General features: G+C 45.2%; 1 protein-coding gene across 3 annotated transcripts in view; it reads right to left on the reverse strand.

The window, feature by feature from the left end:
- Positions 1 to 12,994, reverse strand: part of SAE1 (SUMO1 activating enzyme subunit 1) — a 75,013-nt gene that overhangs the window by 26,023 nt on the left and 35,996 nt on the right. The window lies entirely within an intron of this gene.

Here is a 12,994-nt window from a genome sequence, read left to right on the forward strand (position 1 = left end):
CCGTTATCGGAACTCATTTCCCCGTGGCCGTCTCCTCCTCAGTAGTTCTTGTCATTGATGGACACCAAAACACCCACTGGGGAATGCCAGGCCCAAACAGCGATGGCTGCCTCTGACCTGGTTCGCGAAGGTTGTTAAGTTCTAAAATAAGAAGTTCCTTCTGGGGTGCCTGGGTGGCTCAGGTCATGATCACATGGTTCATGAGTTTGAGCCCCGCGTCAGACTCACTGCTGTCAGCGTGGAGCCTGCTTCAGATCCTCTGTCCCCTTCGCTCTTTGCCCCTCCCTTGCTCACGCACACACACTCTTTTTCTCAAAAATTTAAAAAAAAAAAAAAAGAGAGAACTGATCACCAAATCAAGCTGAGGTCTAGAGACCAAGACAATTACATATCATTACATATCATAAAAGCAGACAGATAAGTAAGGAGTGTGGTGCGGGCAGGGAGAACTAAAGAAGGAGGGATCAAAGAAATAAGTTTCCTGAAGTCTACAATAGTTGACAAATCATCAAGACACCTTGCAACAGAATCCATACAGAGATGAAGAATGAGGTATAAGATACTAGAAAGTTCTAGAGGCACCCAGCTAGCTCAGGTGGTGAAGCACGTGCCCCACATTGGGCATAGAGGTTACTAAAAAATAAACTTAAAAAAAAGAAAGAAAAGAAAAAGCTCTAGAAGAATACACAATGAATGGCGGTTTCCTCTGAGGTATCTGAATATTCTATTAATATGTTTGTTTCACCTTTACAATTTAAAAAAGGAGAAAACAGAACTATTTCAAAGGCTCAAGGATACATGATCGTCAGGAGTATAAAGTTATCAAACTTTCCTCCATTTCTACAGAGGCCACTAGGTGAAGGAACTGACGTCAAGGCCAGGAAATACCTAGCAGGGCTGGGACCTGAACTTCTTCCTTCAGATCAACGCTGGAGACTTCAATGCTTAAGTGACTGAGAAGATTCTACTGGTGGAGAAAGGAAATGTGAACTCCAAACTTGACTGGCTAGATTCACAAACCAAGATTAGCCACCTTAGAAAAGATCCTAAACTCCCTGAGGGAGGTCCTTAACCTTGCCAGCTCCTAGCAGACACAGGAGCTGCTTGCTCCGTGGACATGGGGAGTCCAAGGAGAGTGCAAACACTTCTCAATCCTTTACATGCTTAGGGCACAGTCTTGCAGCCAAGTGTGGGGCTTCCAGGTAATTCTGGTCTGGTGGCATAGTGGGGGAAAGGACAAAGACTAGGCAAATTGGCACCATCTAGGTGGCTTTACATGAGCCCAAAGAAATTAATGAAGCCACAGATTAAGAATTAGCAAAATTCTTCAAACTTGGGACAGGTGACCTCAGCAATCAATTCACATTTACCAAGGCTCTGCACCTGGCCTGTGCAGGACAGTCAAGAGACAAGGGAGCCCACAAGACAGACGTCAAGTCAGCTATGTTGTCAGGAGGGTGGTATGGGATTACCAAGGAAGGAAACGCAACTCAGATAAGGGGAGTTAGGTTCCTGGAGGTAACGCTGGAGCTGAGCAATGAGAGTAAGAGGGAAGGGCTGAAGCAGGATGTTGCAGGCAGAAGGAATGGAAATGTGTGTAGAAATGAAGGGATGACAACATGGGGTGACAGCAAGTAGTTCAATAAGAATGTAGGGCTCGGGGCACCTGGGTGACTCAGTCGGTTGAGTGTCCGACTTTTGATTTTGGTTCCGCTCATGATCTCTCGGTTTGTGAGTTCCAGCCTCGCATCGGGCTCTGCGCTGACAGTGCAGAACCTGCTTGGGATTCTCTCTCTCCCTCTCTCTCTGCCCTTCCCCCACTCACATTGTCTCTCAAAATAAATAAATAACTTAAAAAAAGAAAAAGAAAAAGAGGCCAGCAGGTCCTAGGTCTAGGATGCCAATCCAGGGAGTTTAAATTGCATCCTGATGGGAAAAAAGATGCATGGAAGGATTTCACTTTTTAGACAGATCAGTCTGGTGACTGGAAATGGATTAGGAGGAGGAACTCTGAAGGCAGAGGCCGGTAAAAGGACTATGCCACGGATGAAGGCTGCTGGCGAGAGACAATCCTATGGGAAAACTCAAGATCATCTGAATAGGAGGGAGGCATCTGGCTGGACTCTGGCATCAGACAGAGTGCTTGTCTGGGGTTTTAGGTGAAAGGAGCCACCAATCAAGCATTTGAACTTGACAAAAGCTCCGCAGAAGAGAATACAGCAAATAGGTTGGAATAAAACTAACAGCTCAATTTGGAGCACTGGTTTCCAACAGATTCACTCTGTGTATACACAGACAGCATGTTGGGACACCTCGTCTTTAATCCACCCACAACCAACAATGAGGGTCGGTAGGGGGAAATGACTTGCAGAGGCCACCATCTAGATCTATGCCTTTAGCCCCGCCTAGTACTTGCCCTCAGGCTACCATTTGTATTTTTTAATAAGGTCCTGCCCAGCTCCAGACAGAACTTAAAGGCTTGCTTGGAGTGTGAACTGTTTACATGTAAATACACCCCTGAAGTCTGCCTACCACTCCTGCTTGACAGAGGAGAAATTCTTTTCTGCAGAGCAAAGGCCCATAAATGGAGGCCATCCCAGCCTTGCACAGCATCTCCTGCCTGATTCATCAAGGCTTTGCTGTTCTCACTGGTGATATGCGGTATTTCTCTCCCAGCAAGGGTCTCTCGGCACCCCTGAAAATCTAGGGAATCTATATGGCTCTTTTCTAGAGGAACTGTACACAGAAAATAAGAGATTCAGATCTCCCCACCATTTGAAGAGATGATGAGGATGTACTTACTTAAATTAAACACGTCATTCTATGGACACAGCACAGATCAAAAAGCCCGTTGCAATGATTACTCATCAGCTATAAAATATTAACATAATTCCAGGTGTTGAGAATTAGTTCTTTTGGAGATTGTTCTTGCTTTTCATTATTTTTAGCTTTTGAAATACTTTTTTGACATACAGAAAAACTAGACAGAATTCCTGTATAACTTCACTAGATTCCCCAAATGTTAACATTCTTCCATGTTTATCAGTATTTCTTTATATCTATACATACTTCTTTTTTCCTGAATGATCTGGCATTTGTCCCTAAATACTTCAGAGTGTATTTCCTAAAAACAAGAACATTCTCTTACATCACCACAAAACAATTAGGCAAACTAGGAAATTAACCTTGATAGGATATTATCTGATCTACAGATCTTTTTCAAATTTTACCAACTGTCTCACTAATGTCCTTGAGAGCAAAGGGAAAGAAAACTCTCCCGCTTTCCGATCTAATCCAGAATCCTACATTCCATTTAGTTAACCAGTCTCTCTCGTCCCCTTTAATCTGGAACGAGAATTCTTTGGTCCTTAGTGACACTTGGAAGAGTACAAGCCATTTACTTTGTACAATATTCTTCTATCAGAGTTTGTCTGAGGTTTCCTCATAATCAGACTCACATTACCCACTTTGGGCAGGAAGTTCAGACTGCTGGTGTGTCCTTCTCAGTGCATCCTCTCAGGAGGCATGAGCTCTATTTGTCCCATTTCTGGAGCATCAGCTTTGATCTCTTGGTTGAGATATAATCTGCCAGGGCTCTCTAAAGTCTCTCTCTGCAATTAGTTAAAAACTAACTTGGGGGGTGGCAGCACTTGGGTGGCAACTCAGTCAGTTAAGCATCTGACTCGATTTCAGCTCAGGTCATGATCTCAGGGTTTATGAGATGGAGCTCGGCACTGGGCTTTGCGCTGACAGCGCAGAGCCTGCTTGAGATTCTCTCTGCCCCTACACCACTTGTGCACTCTCTCTCAAAATAAATAAACAAACATTAAAAATAAAATAAAATAAAAACTACCTTGGGAAGAGATACCGTTTCTGTTTCACAGCAAACCTTCCCATTAGTTTTAGCATCCATCAAGGATTCTTGACGGAGACAATTTTTACTACTATGGTCATGGTCATATACAGATTTTGCTTTATTCTTCTATGGTGGGGGTGTGGGGGGTGGGGGGAGAACTTTCCCCTCCCCCCATCTATTTACTTATTCACTTAAGTATCAATAAGATTCATGGGCTCTTTTTTATTCTGTGGGTTATGTTTCTTTGACCCATATTCTTTTATTTTTATTTTTTAAATTAATTTATTTAAGGATTATAATCTATTGTTTACTTGATCCTCCAACTTTCCCAGATTTCACCAAGAGGAGCCCCTTCAAGTTGACTCCTGTGTCCTTGACACGACCTGTCATTCTTTGAGCGCTTCCTTACTTTCTGGCATAGAATGTTCCCAGCTCACCTGTAATTTTCCAACCCAAGCCCCAGAAACAGCCATTTCTCTGAGCTTAGATCTTGGGAGATTAACAATCAGGGTCTGGGCACGAGGTGTATTCACGGCTTGCTACCAGAGTGTCTTTGCTTCTCAGCCCTCTCAACAAACAGAACTAGGAAATAACATACATATCATGTGAAGACACATACATACACATGTCTATTTGTGTATCTACACAGAAAAACCAGAGTTTACCTGGTGACTCCAACTCCCATCTGATCCCACAGGGCTCTTCCTAGACTCTCCCACCTTCCATACTTCTAGGAACTCCCTTTTCTGGCAATAAAAAAACCTGATTCTCATCATTCACAATGTATTTACCAATTTGCTCCATTCTAGAACAAACTAACTAGTTTCAGAATTGCTAACCCATATACCACTGTGAAAAACAAACCAACTAACTTGAGTCCAATATTTGTTTATAGTTCTTTTTTCTTTAGTCTGAGAGTATATATTCAAAAACTACCTGGGTTAGTTCCTTTTTTCCTGCCTCAGTGTAGTAATGGCCCCATTCAAAATAAATACTTAATATGTTGTAAAGTAAGAACACAACGAGTGACTCAAAGCTGTGACACAGGACACGGGATGGCCTTCTCTGTGGCAGTTTCCCTCTAACTGGCTGAGCCTTCAGAAACTGGGGGGCTGCACAAACATGCAGAGATGCCAGCCTCACCTAGTTACTTCCATCCCCTAAATCTGAGCTAGAACCTGGGTATCTGTATTTTTCAAATGTTCCCTAAGGGATTCTGACATCCTACCAGTTGGGGAATGACTTGCTATTAAGAATAAAAGCCTGGGGGCCCCTGACTGGCTCAGTTGAAAGAGCGTGTGGCTCTTGATCTTGGGGTTGTGAGTTCAAGCCCCACACTGGGTGTAAAGATCACTTAAAAATCCAATCTTAACAAAAAGAGAGAGAGAGAGAGAATTAAAGGCTGAAAAGCAGGGCCCTGATGACCTTCCCTCCAGCCAGCTCCCGGCGAGCTCCAGCCTCGCTACACCATGGTCTTGGCGCCAACAACCTGGTGCAGAGACTGCTTGTCCACCTGCTATATCCTTGCCTCTCTTCAGCCCCTAGCAAACCCCCTCTTTTTCTTTAAAATTTTTTTCTAATGCTTATTTATTTTTGAGAGAGAAAGATACAGAGTGTGAGTGGGGGTGGGCAGAGAGAAAGGGAGACAAAGAATCGGAAGCAGGCTCCAGGCTCTGAGCTGTCAGCACCGAGCCCGACGCGGGGCTCGAACTCAGGGAACAGTGAGATCATGACCTGAACCAAAGTCGGACATTCAACCAACCTGAGTCATCCAGGTGCCCCGCCCCCCTCGTCTTTAAAAGCCAGCTCAGATGTCTCATCCTCTGTGAAGACTTTCCAGCTCCCCAAAGACGGCCAAACCCCCGGTTCCCTGAGCTCCATGGCAGTTTATTACAGAGTACTTCACACAGGCTGGAGAACAGAATAGCACAACACGACCGCCATCTCCACGGCTCTGGTACAGCTCTCCTCAAGAGCAGGAGAACTGTTTATGTTTCTCTTTTCCACTGGCAAGGATCTGATGAGGATTCCCAGGCACAGGATCTGGCACATAGCAGGTGCTCAAACAATGTTTGGTTAAGATTATTTTCAGCTTTAATTCTATGGCTCAAAAATGGCCTAAGTACTTTTCCACAACTCATCAGAACATAAGAAAGTTCAGATTGCCAAGGATTCTCTGCTAAGTAATTCTCATCTTGTGACGAAGGCCATTTCTTCCTGCTCTGGGCTAAACCTGCATGGTATTGGTTCATGCTGGTACGTGAATGCTGTTTCCATACTAGACCTGATATTTTTAGCACTCCTGTTATGATAAACTCACAGTAACCTCAAAAAGAACAAATCAAAGTCAACTTTTTGCCACAGGAAACCAGCTCACGCTTAATGTTTTGCAACATGCCATGGGAGAATAATAAAAAGATGAGACCTTTTGCTCACAGATGGTGAGGCCAACTCTCAAGATAGTGGAAAAATGCAGCAGGAAGCATGCAGTCTGGCCACTGTCTTATGAAGTAAACTGGAAAAACACTCGACACCCAAACGAGGCAAACACACACACACACACCCCAGGGCAGCTGCTTCATCAGAGGCTGTTGTGAATGGGGTGGTAAGAAACTCCTCCGTGTGAGGGGCAGGCCAGGGCGACGTGGGAATCAAGAGTCTGATGGGTGCCTAGAGGAGCAGGCTGGCAAGATGGTCCTCCAGGGACATCAGTGGGCAGGCCCTTCTCCCTCTAGAGGGGAGCAAATGACCAGAGGAGCCCGAGTCAGTCACTAGGGCAAAAAACTATTTCTTTATGGAACACCTACTATATGCTCCACAGGGCAATGGGGACACAAAGTCAGGTTCCCTGTGAGGTCTTCTCAGGTGTACATCATAGCCAAGTGAGCACTCCATCCTCATTAGGAACTCCTAAGGTTTCATGAGATACGTAAGACACCATCCTAGAAAGGCTCTCGGGAACAAATTCCAAGGCCTAGGAAAAACTGAAAACAACCTACATGGCCTTTTAAGATGAAACTGGTCACAAACAATGGTACACCCAAAGGAACACTACACATCATGCAGCCAACAAGACATGTGAGGTCACTCTATATATGCTCCAAGATCTCTCCAGATCATGTAAGGCCATCCGGTGAAAAAAAGCAAGCTGCCTGACAGCGTTGAAAAGTTTGGTTACATACACACATGCGTGATTGTAATTGTTAATCATTTTGCAAGAAGGCAGGCAACAAATTCTTAGTAGTTTCCCTGACAAATTGGAAGAGGTGTGGAAATAGGGAGGGCTTAATGAAGAAAACTTACTTTTTTACATCATTGGGAATTCTCTGAAAATTGCTTACTGTGATATTATTCCCAACAAAAATAAAACTCAAGTGTTTTTTAGGGAAGGAAGAAAACTATCTGGGTCAGAATTCAGAGCACCTCTGTGCCTAATATATATTTGAACCAGGGTTTTTTGTACTGTAGTGGCCATCCTATTTCCCTAAAAGGCAGAGCTCCTGATCTGAAAGGTAACGAGATCACTTAGAGGTGCATATAACAGATGTGAAGAGCAGAGTCCATGGGTCAAACAGACCTCATGGTCTCAATCCTGGTTCTGTCTATAAAACCAAGCATATGCCTGAGCAAATCACAGCCATGCTCAACCTTGGTCTCTTTCAACAAAGCGGGACAACAACCACACTTCAAAGGATGTCATGATAATGGAAGACAATATGTCAGATGCTCAGCATGGTGCCAGGCAAGGCAGCAAGTAGTGAAATGCACAATAACCACTCTCACATGCCACATGAAAACCACAGTAGTGTCTAGAAAGTTGACCGTTCACCTGGATATTCCCTAAGGCCATCCCACACCCTGAAGTCAAATGTTAACACTGTTTGACTTTATAAAACAAAAGCAAGGCCATTTTAGAATTACATCAATTTCAGGTATACAAACCTTGACTTGAAAAAAACAAACAGCTGGGGTGCCTGGGTGGCTGGGTCAGTTAAGCGTCTGACTTCAGCTCAAGTCATGATCTCATGGTGAGTTCAAGCCCCACATCAGGCTCTGTGCTGACAGCTCAGAGCCTGGAGCCTGCTTTGGATTCTGTGTCTCCCTCTCTCTATTCGTGCTCTGTCTTTCTCTCTTTCTCTCTCAAAAATAAGTAAACATTAAAAACAAAATTAAAAAAAAAATACAAAAATCTTCTCTGGGAATGCAAGCTGGTGCAGCCACTCTGGGAAAACAGTATGGAGACTCGTCAAAAAACTAAAAATAGAACTACCCTATGACCCACCAATTGCACTACTACGTATGCGGTTTCAAAGGGGCACATGCACCCCAATGTTTATAGCAGCGCTATCAACAATAGCCAAAGTATGGAAAGAGCCCAAACGTACATCGATGGATGAACGGATAAAGAAGATGTGGTATACATATATATAGCGGAGTGTTACTCGGCAATCAAAAGAGAATGAAATCTTGCCATTTGCAACTACGTGGATGGAACTGGAGGGTATCAGGCTAAGCGAATAGACAAGAGAAAGACAAATATATGATTTCACTCCTATGAGGACTTTAAGATGCAAAACAGATGAACATAGGGGAAGGGAGGCAAAAATAATATAAAAACAGGGAGGGAGACAAAACATAAGAGACTCTTAAATATAGAGAGCAAACTGAGGGTTACTGGAGGGATTGTGGGAGGGGGGATGGGCTAAATGGGTAAGGGGCACTAAGGAATCTACTCCTGAAATCAATGTTGCACTAGATGCTAACTAATTTGGATGTAAATTTTAAAAAATAAAAAGTAAAACAAGTTAAAATTAAAAAAAATCTTAGTCCTCCTCAATATCTGATCAGAAAATATTCTGAATAAGAGTCAAAAGAGAATATTAAATAGTATAGAAGTCGTGCCCCTGACACTCACCTCTCCCACTTACCATCTCATTACCTTTCTTAGAGCTGAGGAAAGGCAGGGTTATTTATCCCTTAGCTCCCTTAAGCCCAAGTCAGTAACCCAGATTGGAAGCTCACGTACCAAAGGTTAAGCCAGCTGAGCTAGGCGCGGAGCTGTGATCTGAGCTCAGCTCTGGTAGTCCCCAAAGCCTGTGCTTTTTCCATGACACGAGACCATCAGCCTCTATTCGGGCTGTGCTTTTACTGCTATGGTTAGCAATCAAAACAGACTGGGCAAAAATAATGATTCTAGTTAAAAGTGAACTTCAAGACTACCTAGAGGATATTCTGTTTGAATTAATGAAATGATTTCTAGAACTCTTTTAAAAGAAGCACACTTAGGGGCGCCTGGGTGGCTCAGTCGGTTAAGCAGCCGACTTCGGCTCAGGTCACGATCTCACGGTCCGTGAGTTCGAGCCCCGCGTCGGGCTCTGTGCTGACAGCTCAGAGCCTGGAGCCTGTTTCAGATTCTGTGTCTCCCTCTCTCTGACCCTCCCCTGTTCATGCTCTGTCTCTCCCTGTCTCAAAAATAAATAAAAACGTTAAAAAAAAATTTTTTTAAAGAAGCACACTTAGAATAAGTAAATATTCTGGTATAAATCATAGGTCAATAAAGTTGTTAATTAAGGGGCTCCTGATTGACTCAGTCTGTTAAGCGGCTGACTTCAGCTCAAGTCATGATCTCGCGGTCCATGAGTCCAGCCCCACGTCGGGCTCTGTGCTGACAGCTCAGAGCCTGGAGCCTACTTTGGATTCTGTGTCTCCCTCTCTCTCTGCTCATCCCCCGCTCACACTCGCGCTCTCTCTCTCTCTCTCTCTCAAAACTAAACAAAAGAAAATTTTTTAAAAAGTAAATAAATGTGACACTATTCCAAAATAAAAAATAAAAAAGTTATTAATCGAAAGTATAAACATAATAAACAGAAATACAAGCCACAAGAAGTTCGTATTTTATTGGATACACTGATTATTTAGACTGAGAAAAGATTTTAGCGACAGGCTCGCCAACTTAGTCTTATCATCGTATAAGTGAGGGGACAAAGTCCTAGAGAGGCAAGTTATTTGCCCAAAGTTACAAAGACAGTTGATGGCAAGTGTATTTGGCAGAAGGAAACTTCTCACGTAGGAGATGGTGCGCTCTGCTGCGTGAATCCAGTGAGGTCAAATTACAGGACACTTTCATAGCTACATGAATGGCTGGGCAAGAAAAACTGAAAGAAGGGGCGCCTGGGTGGCTCAGTCAGTTAAAATGTCTGACTTCAGCTCAGGTCATAGTCTCATGGTTTGTGAGTTCAAGCCCCGCACCGGGCTCTCTGCTGTCAACACAGAGCTCGCTTCGCATCCTGTCCCTCCTTCTCTGCCCTTTCCCTGCTCATGCTCTCTCTCTAAAATAAACACTTTTAAAAAATCCGAAGATTTCTTCGGATGTAAGATGAAGATGATACACTCATAGAGTCAGGTTCATACCTACAGGTGGAGGGTTCTAAGCTGCTGGCGTAACCAGGTCACAAGGGCCATTTCCCTCTACTTCCAGGACTTTAGTCCAGTAGACAGCGGAGGGTGTTAATCAAGTATGCATTCTCGGAGAAGCTCCCAGAAGCCAAATTGGCCCTCGAGCTCACTGCACCTGGAGCACTCCCTGTAGCTCCAGTTGCAGCCCTTCTGCAAAGATACAGCAGAGCCCGGAGACCAAGTGAACACATCAGCAGGGATGCGTGTAGGACACCACACATGAAAGGTCAGAACCTGTCATCTGCTGCAGAGAGAAAAGCCCAGGCAAGGTTGCGACGGATCTCCAAAAACAGCCAGGAAGGGCACAGGGTGTGGGGTGAAGGCACCAGCCCCCAAAGAGTCAGGAGACGTGGGTGTGAAACCCACACTACAGCACTAATTTGTTCTACAGTGACGGAGACTCCCTTCCCCTCTCGTGTCACTCACTGCAAGGGTTCTGAGGCTTAGGGAAACTGGTCTGACAATCTGGACTCGCTGGCCAACGATGAGGGTCCTTCACAGCCACGTCTGCCACAGGTGAGGCGGGGAGAGGGAGGAGTGGCAAGCCCACACCTGTCATTCCTGGCCTAGAGGCGATGTGGGCCCGCCTCCTTCTAGAATTCTATGACCGTTACAGAACCGTACATGGGAAAAAGATTAAGATAGTACACTGTATGGTATGTTTCTTACTACAGTAAAAAAGTTTCTATGACTGTTAACTAATGGACATCGTTCAAATCCAAAGCCCTGAACCTTGAAACCGAAAACGTAACTAGTACCACTTAGAAGACAGAAGTAAACAAACACAGGGGATGTATTACCCAACAAAGTGTCATAGGCAGAAAATTAAAATCCAGTGGGAATAGCGACTCAAGTATGGAATTAAGGGAAACTGAGTCAATCCCAAAACTTCTCTGCAGTTGCAAAGTACTCATGCCAAAAACAAAAACCCCAAAACAAAACCAAAGCCCCCAACTTCACAGACAACGCAGGTCTCTAGGACTTCCTCACTTTGCGTGGAGCCTTTTGCCCATATACAAGCCTCACAAAAATCCCATGAGGCAAGTGCTATTAACACCCCCAAGGTCAGAGGTGAACTTGAGTGAGCTTCAGGGAATTTAACTCTGTGGCTATCAGCCACCAAAAACAATGACAAAACCAGGACTGAGAAACCAGATCTGTTCTGAACAACCATGCACCACTGCCTGCTGTAGAGGTCACAGCACTAAAACGACAGCTTCTTCCTCGCGACGCTCTATTCCCCCCACCCCTTGTAACTTCTGAAGGCCAGCAGCGCCCGGATTAAATACAGACTTTCCCCCCCACACTGTTTCCAGGTTACTAGTTCTGCCTTCCCGCCTCAGTGATGGCCTCCCAAGGGCAGGGATGACTGCAGGTCTGGGCCTTCATCGGTCCGTGCCTTTTACAACAGCTGTACTCGGGGACCGGCAGCTGCTTCACACGAGTGTGGCGAGGGTCCCATAAGCTCCTATCTAGAAGCACTCCGAATGGAGCCGGGCTGCTGCTCTCACGGGTCTCACACGGTATTAGGTGTCAGGGTCCTACCTCCCTTGTCACCGCCAATCGGCATCCTCTTAGATAAAACACTGAGCCTTTCTAGGTCTCTGTTTCCTCACCTCAAGAGACCAAGCTGAGGAGAACTCCCACCCTGTCTACCTCACAAGGGTGCTGTGATGAGGAGATGGGAGGAGAAAATACTCTAGAAGCTGCAAAGGGCTAGATCACGTTCTCACCATGACGCTACTGACACTAGCGGCTGGATAACCTTGTTTGTCGGGGGCTGTCCTGCACCATGGATATTTAGCAACATGCCCGCCCTCTCCCCACCCCACCTGCCCCCAGCCCGAGCAACCAAAATCGCCTGGACACTGCTAATGCCCCCTGGCGGGCAAAACTGCCCTTAGCTGAGTATCACCCGATTTTGGTAAGCTCAAATACCAGACGACCGCTTTTATAAGCCGCAGCCAGAACCGCTCAGGCTATACCCCAAGGCTCTGCAAACTAATGGCCACTGTTTACTGAGGGCTCTCGAAGTGCCAGGCACTGATGATCAGCTTCTCCCGATGGCACAGGCCCCAAGCTCATGCTGAACCCTGGACTGGAGAGGGCACTCCCTCGCTTGCTGCTCTGTCCCAGTCCAGGGAAGGAGGTGTTTTCTGAGTCCTAGCAGACTCACGTGAGTAAAACTCATTACCACCTAACCCACTGGATGATTTCTACACAAATGGATACTAAGTGCTCTGAACCAGTTCTTCCCAGCCCCGATCTGGCGAACATCACTGATAATATGGGAAAAGCTTTCTTCCTAGCTAATGAAGACATAAACCTTAGCCTCCTCCAATCTTCAGTTTATTAAGAAGTTTTATACAGTTTTACGTATTTCCATTTCAATCTATATACACAGCGCCTGGTTTTGTGTAGCTATCACAAACAGCCACATCTGTCCTGATATGGGGTAGGAGGTGTTCCCGGAGTCTGCGCAGACAACTAGAAGGAAGGAGGTGGGGATGTGGCTCCTTACCCAGCCCTGGAGAAAGGAAGGCTCCAATGCGCCCAAATTTACATTTCTGCAAACTGTCCAAATGTGCCCAAAATTACATTTCTGCAAACTTTACAAATACAAACGACAGGTCGACCTCAGTCTCCCTGAGAATGGGTCAGGGTTACGCAGAGCTCAGTGAG

Source organism: Leopardus geoffroyi, chromosome E2, assembly GCF_018350155.1.
Source record: "Leopardus geoffroyi isolate Oge1 chromosome E2, O.geoffroyi_Oge1_pat1.0, whole genome shotgun sequence".
Classification (NCBI taxonomy): Eukaryota; Metazoa; Chordata; class Mammalia; order Carnivora; family Felidae; genus Leopardus; species Leopardus geoffroyi.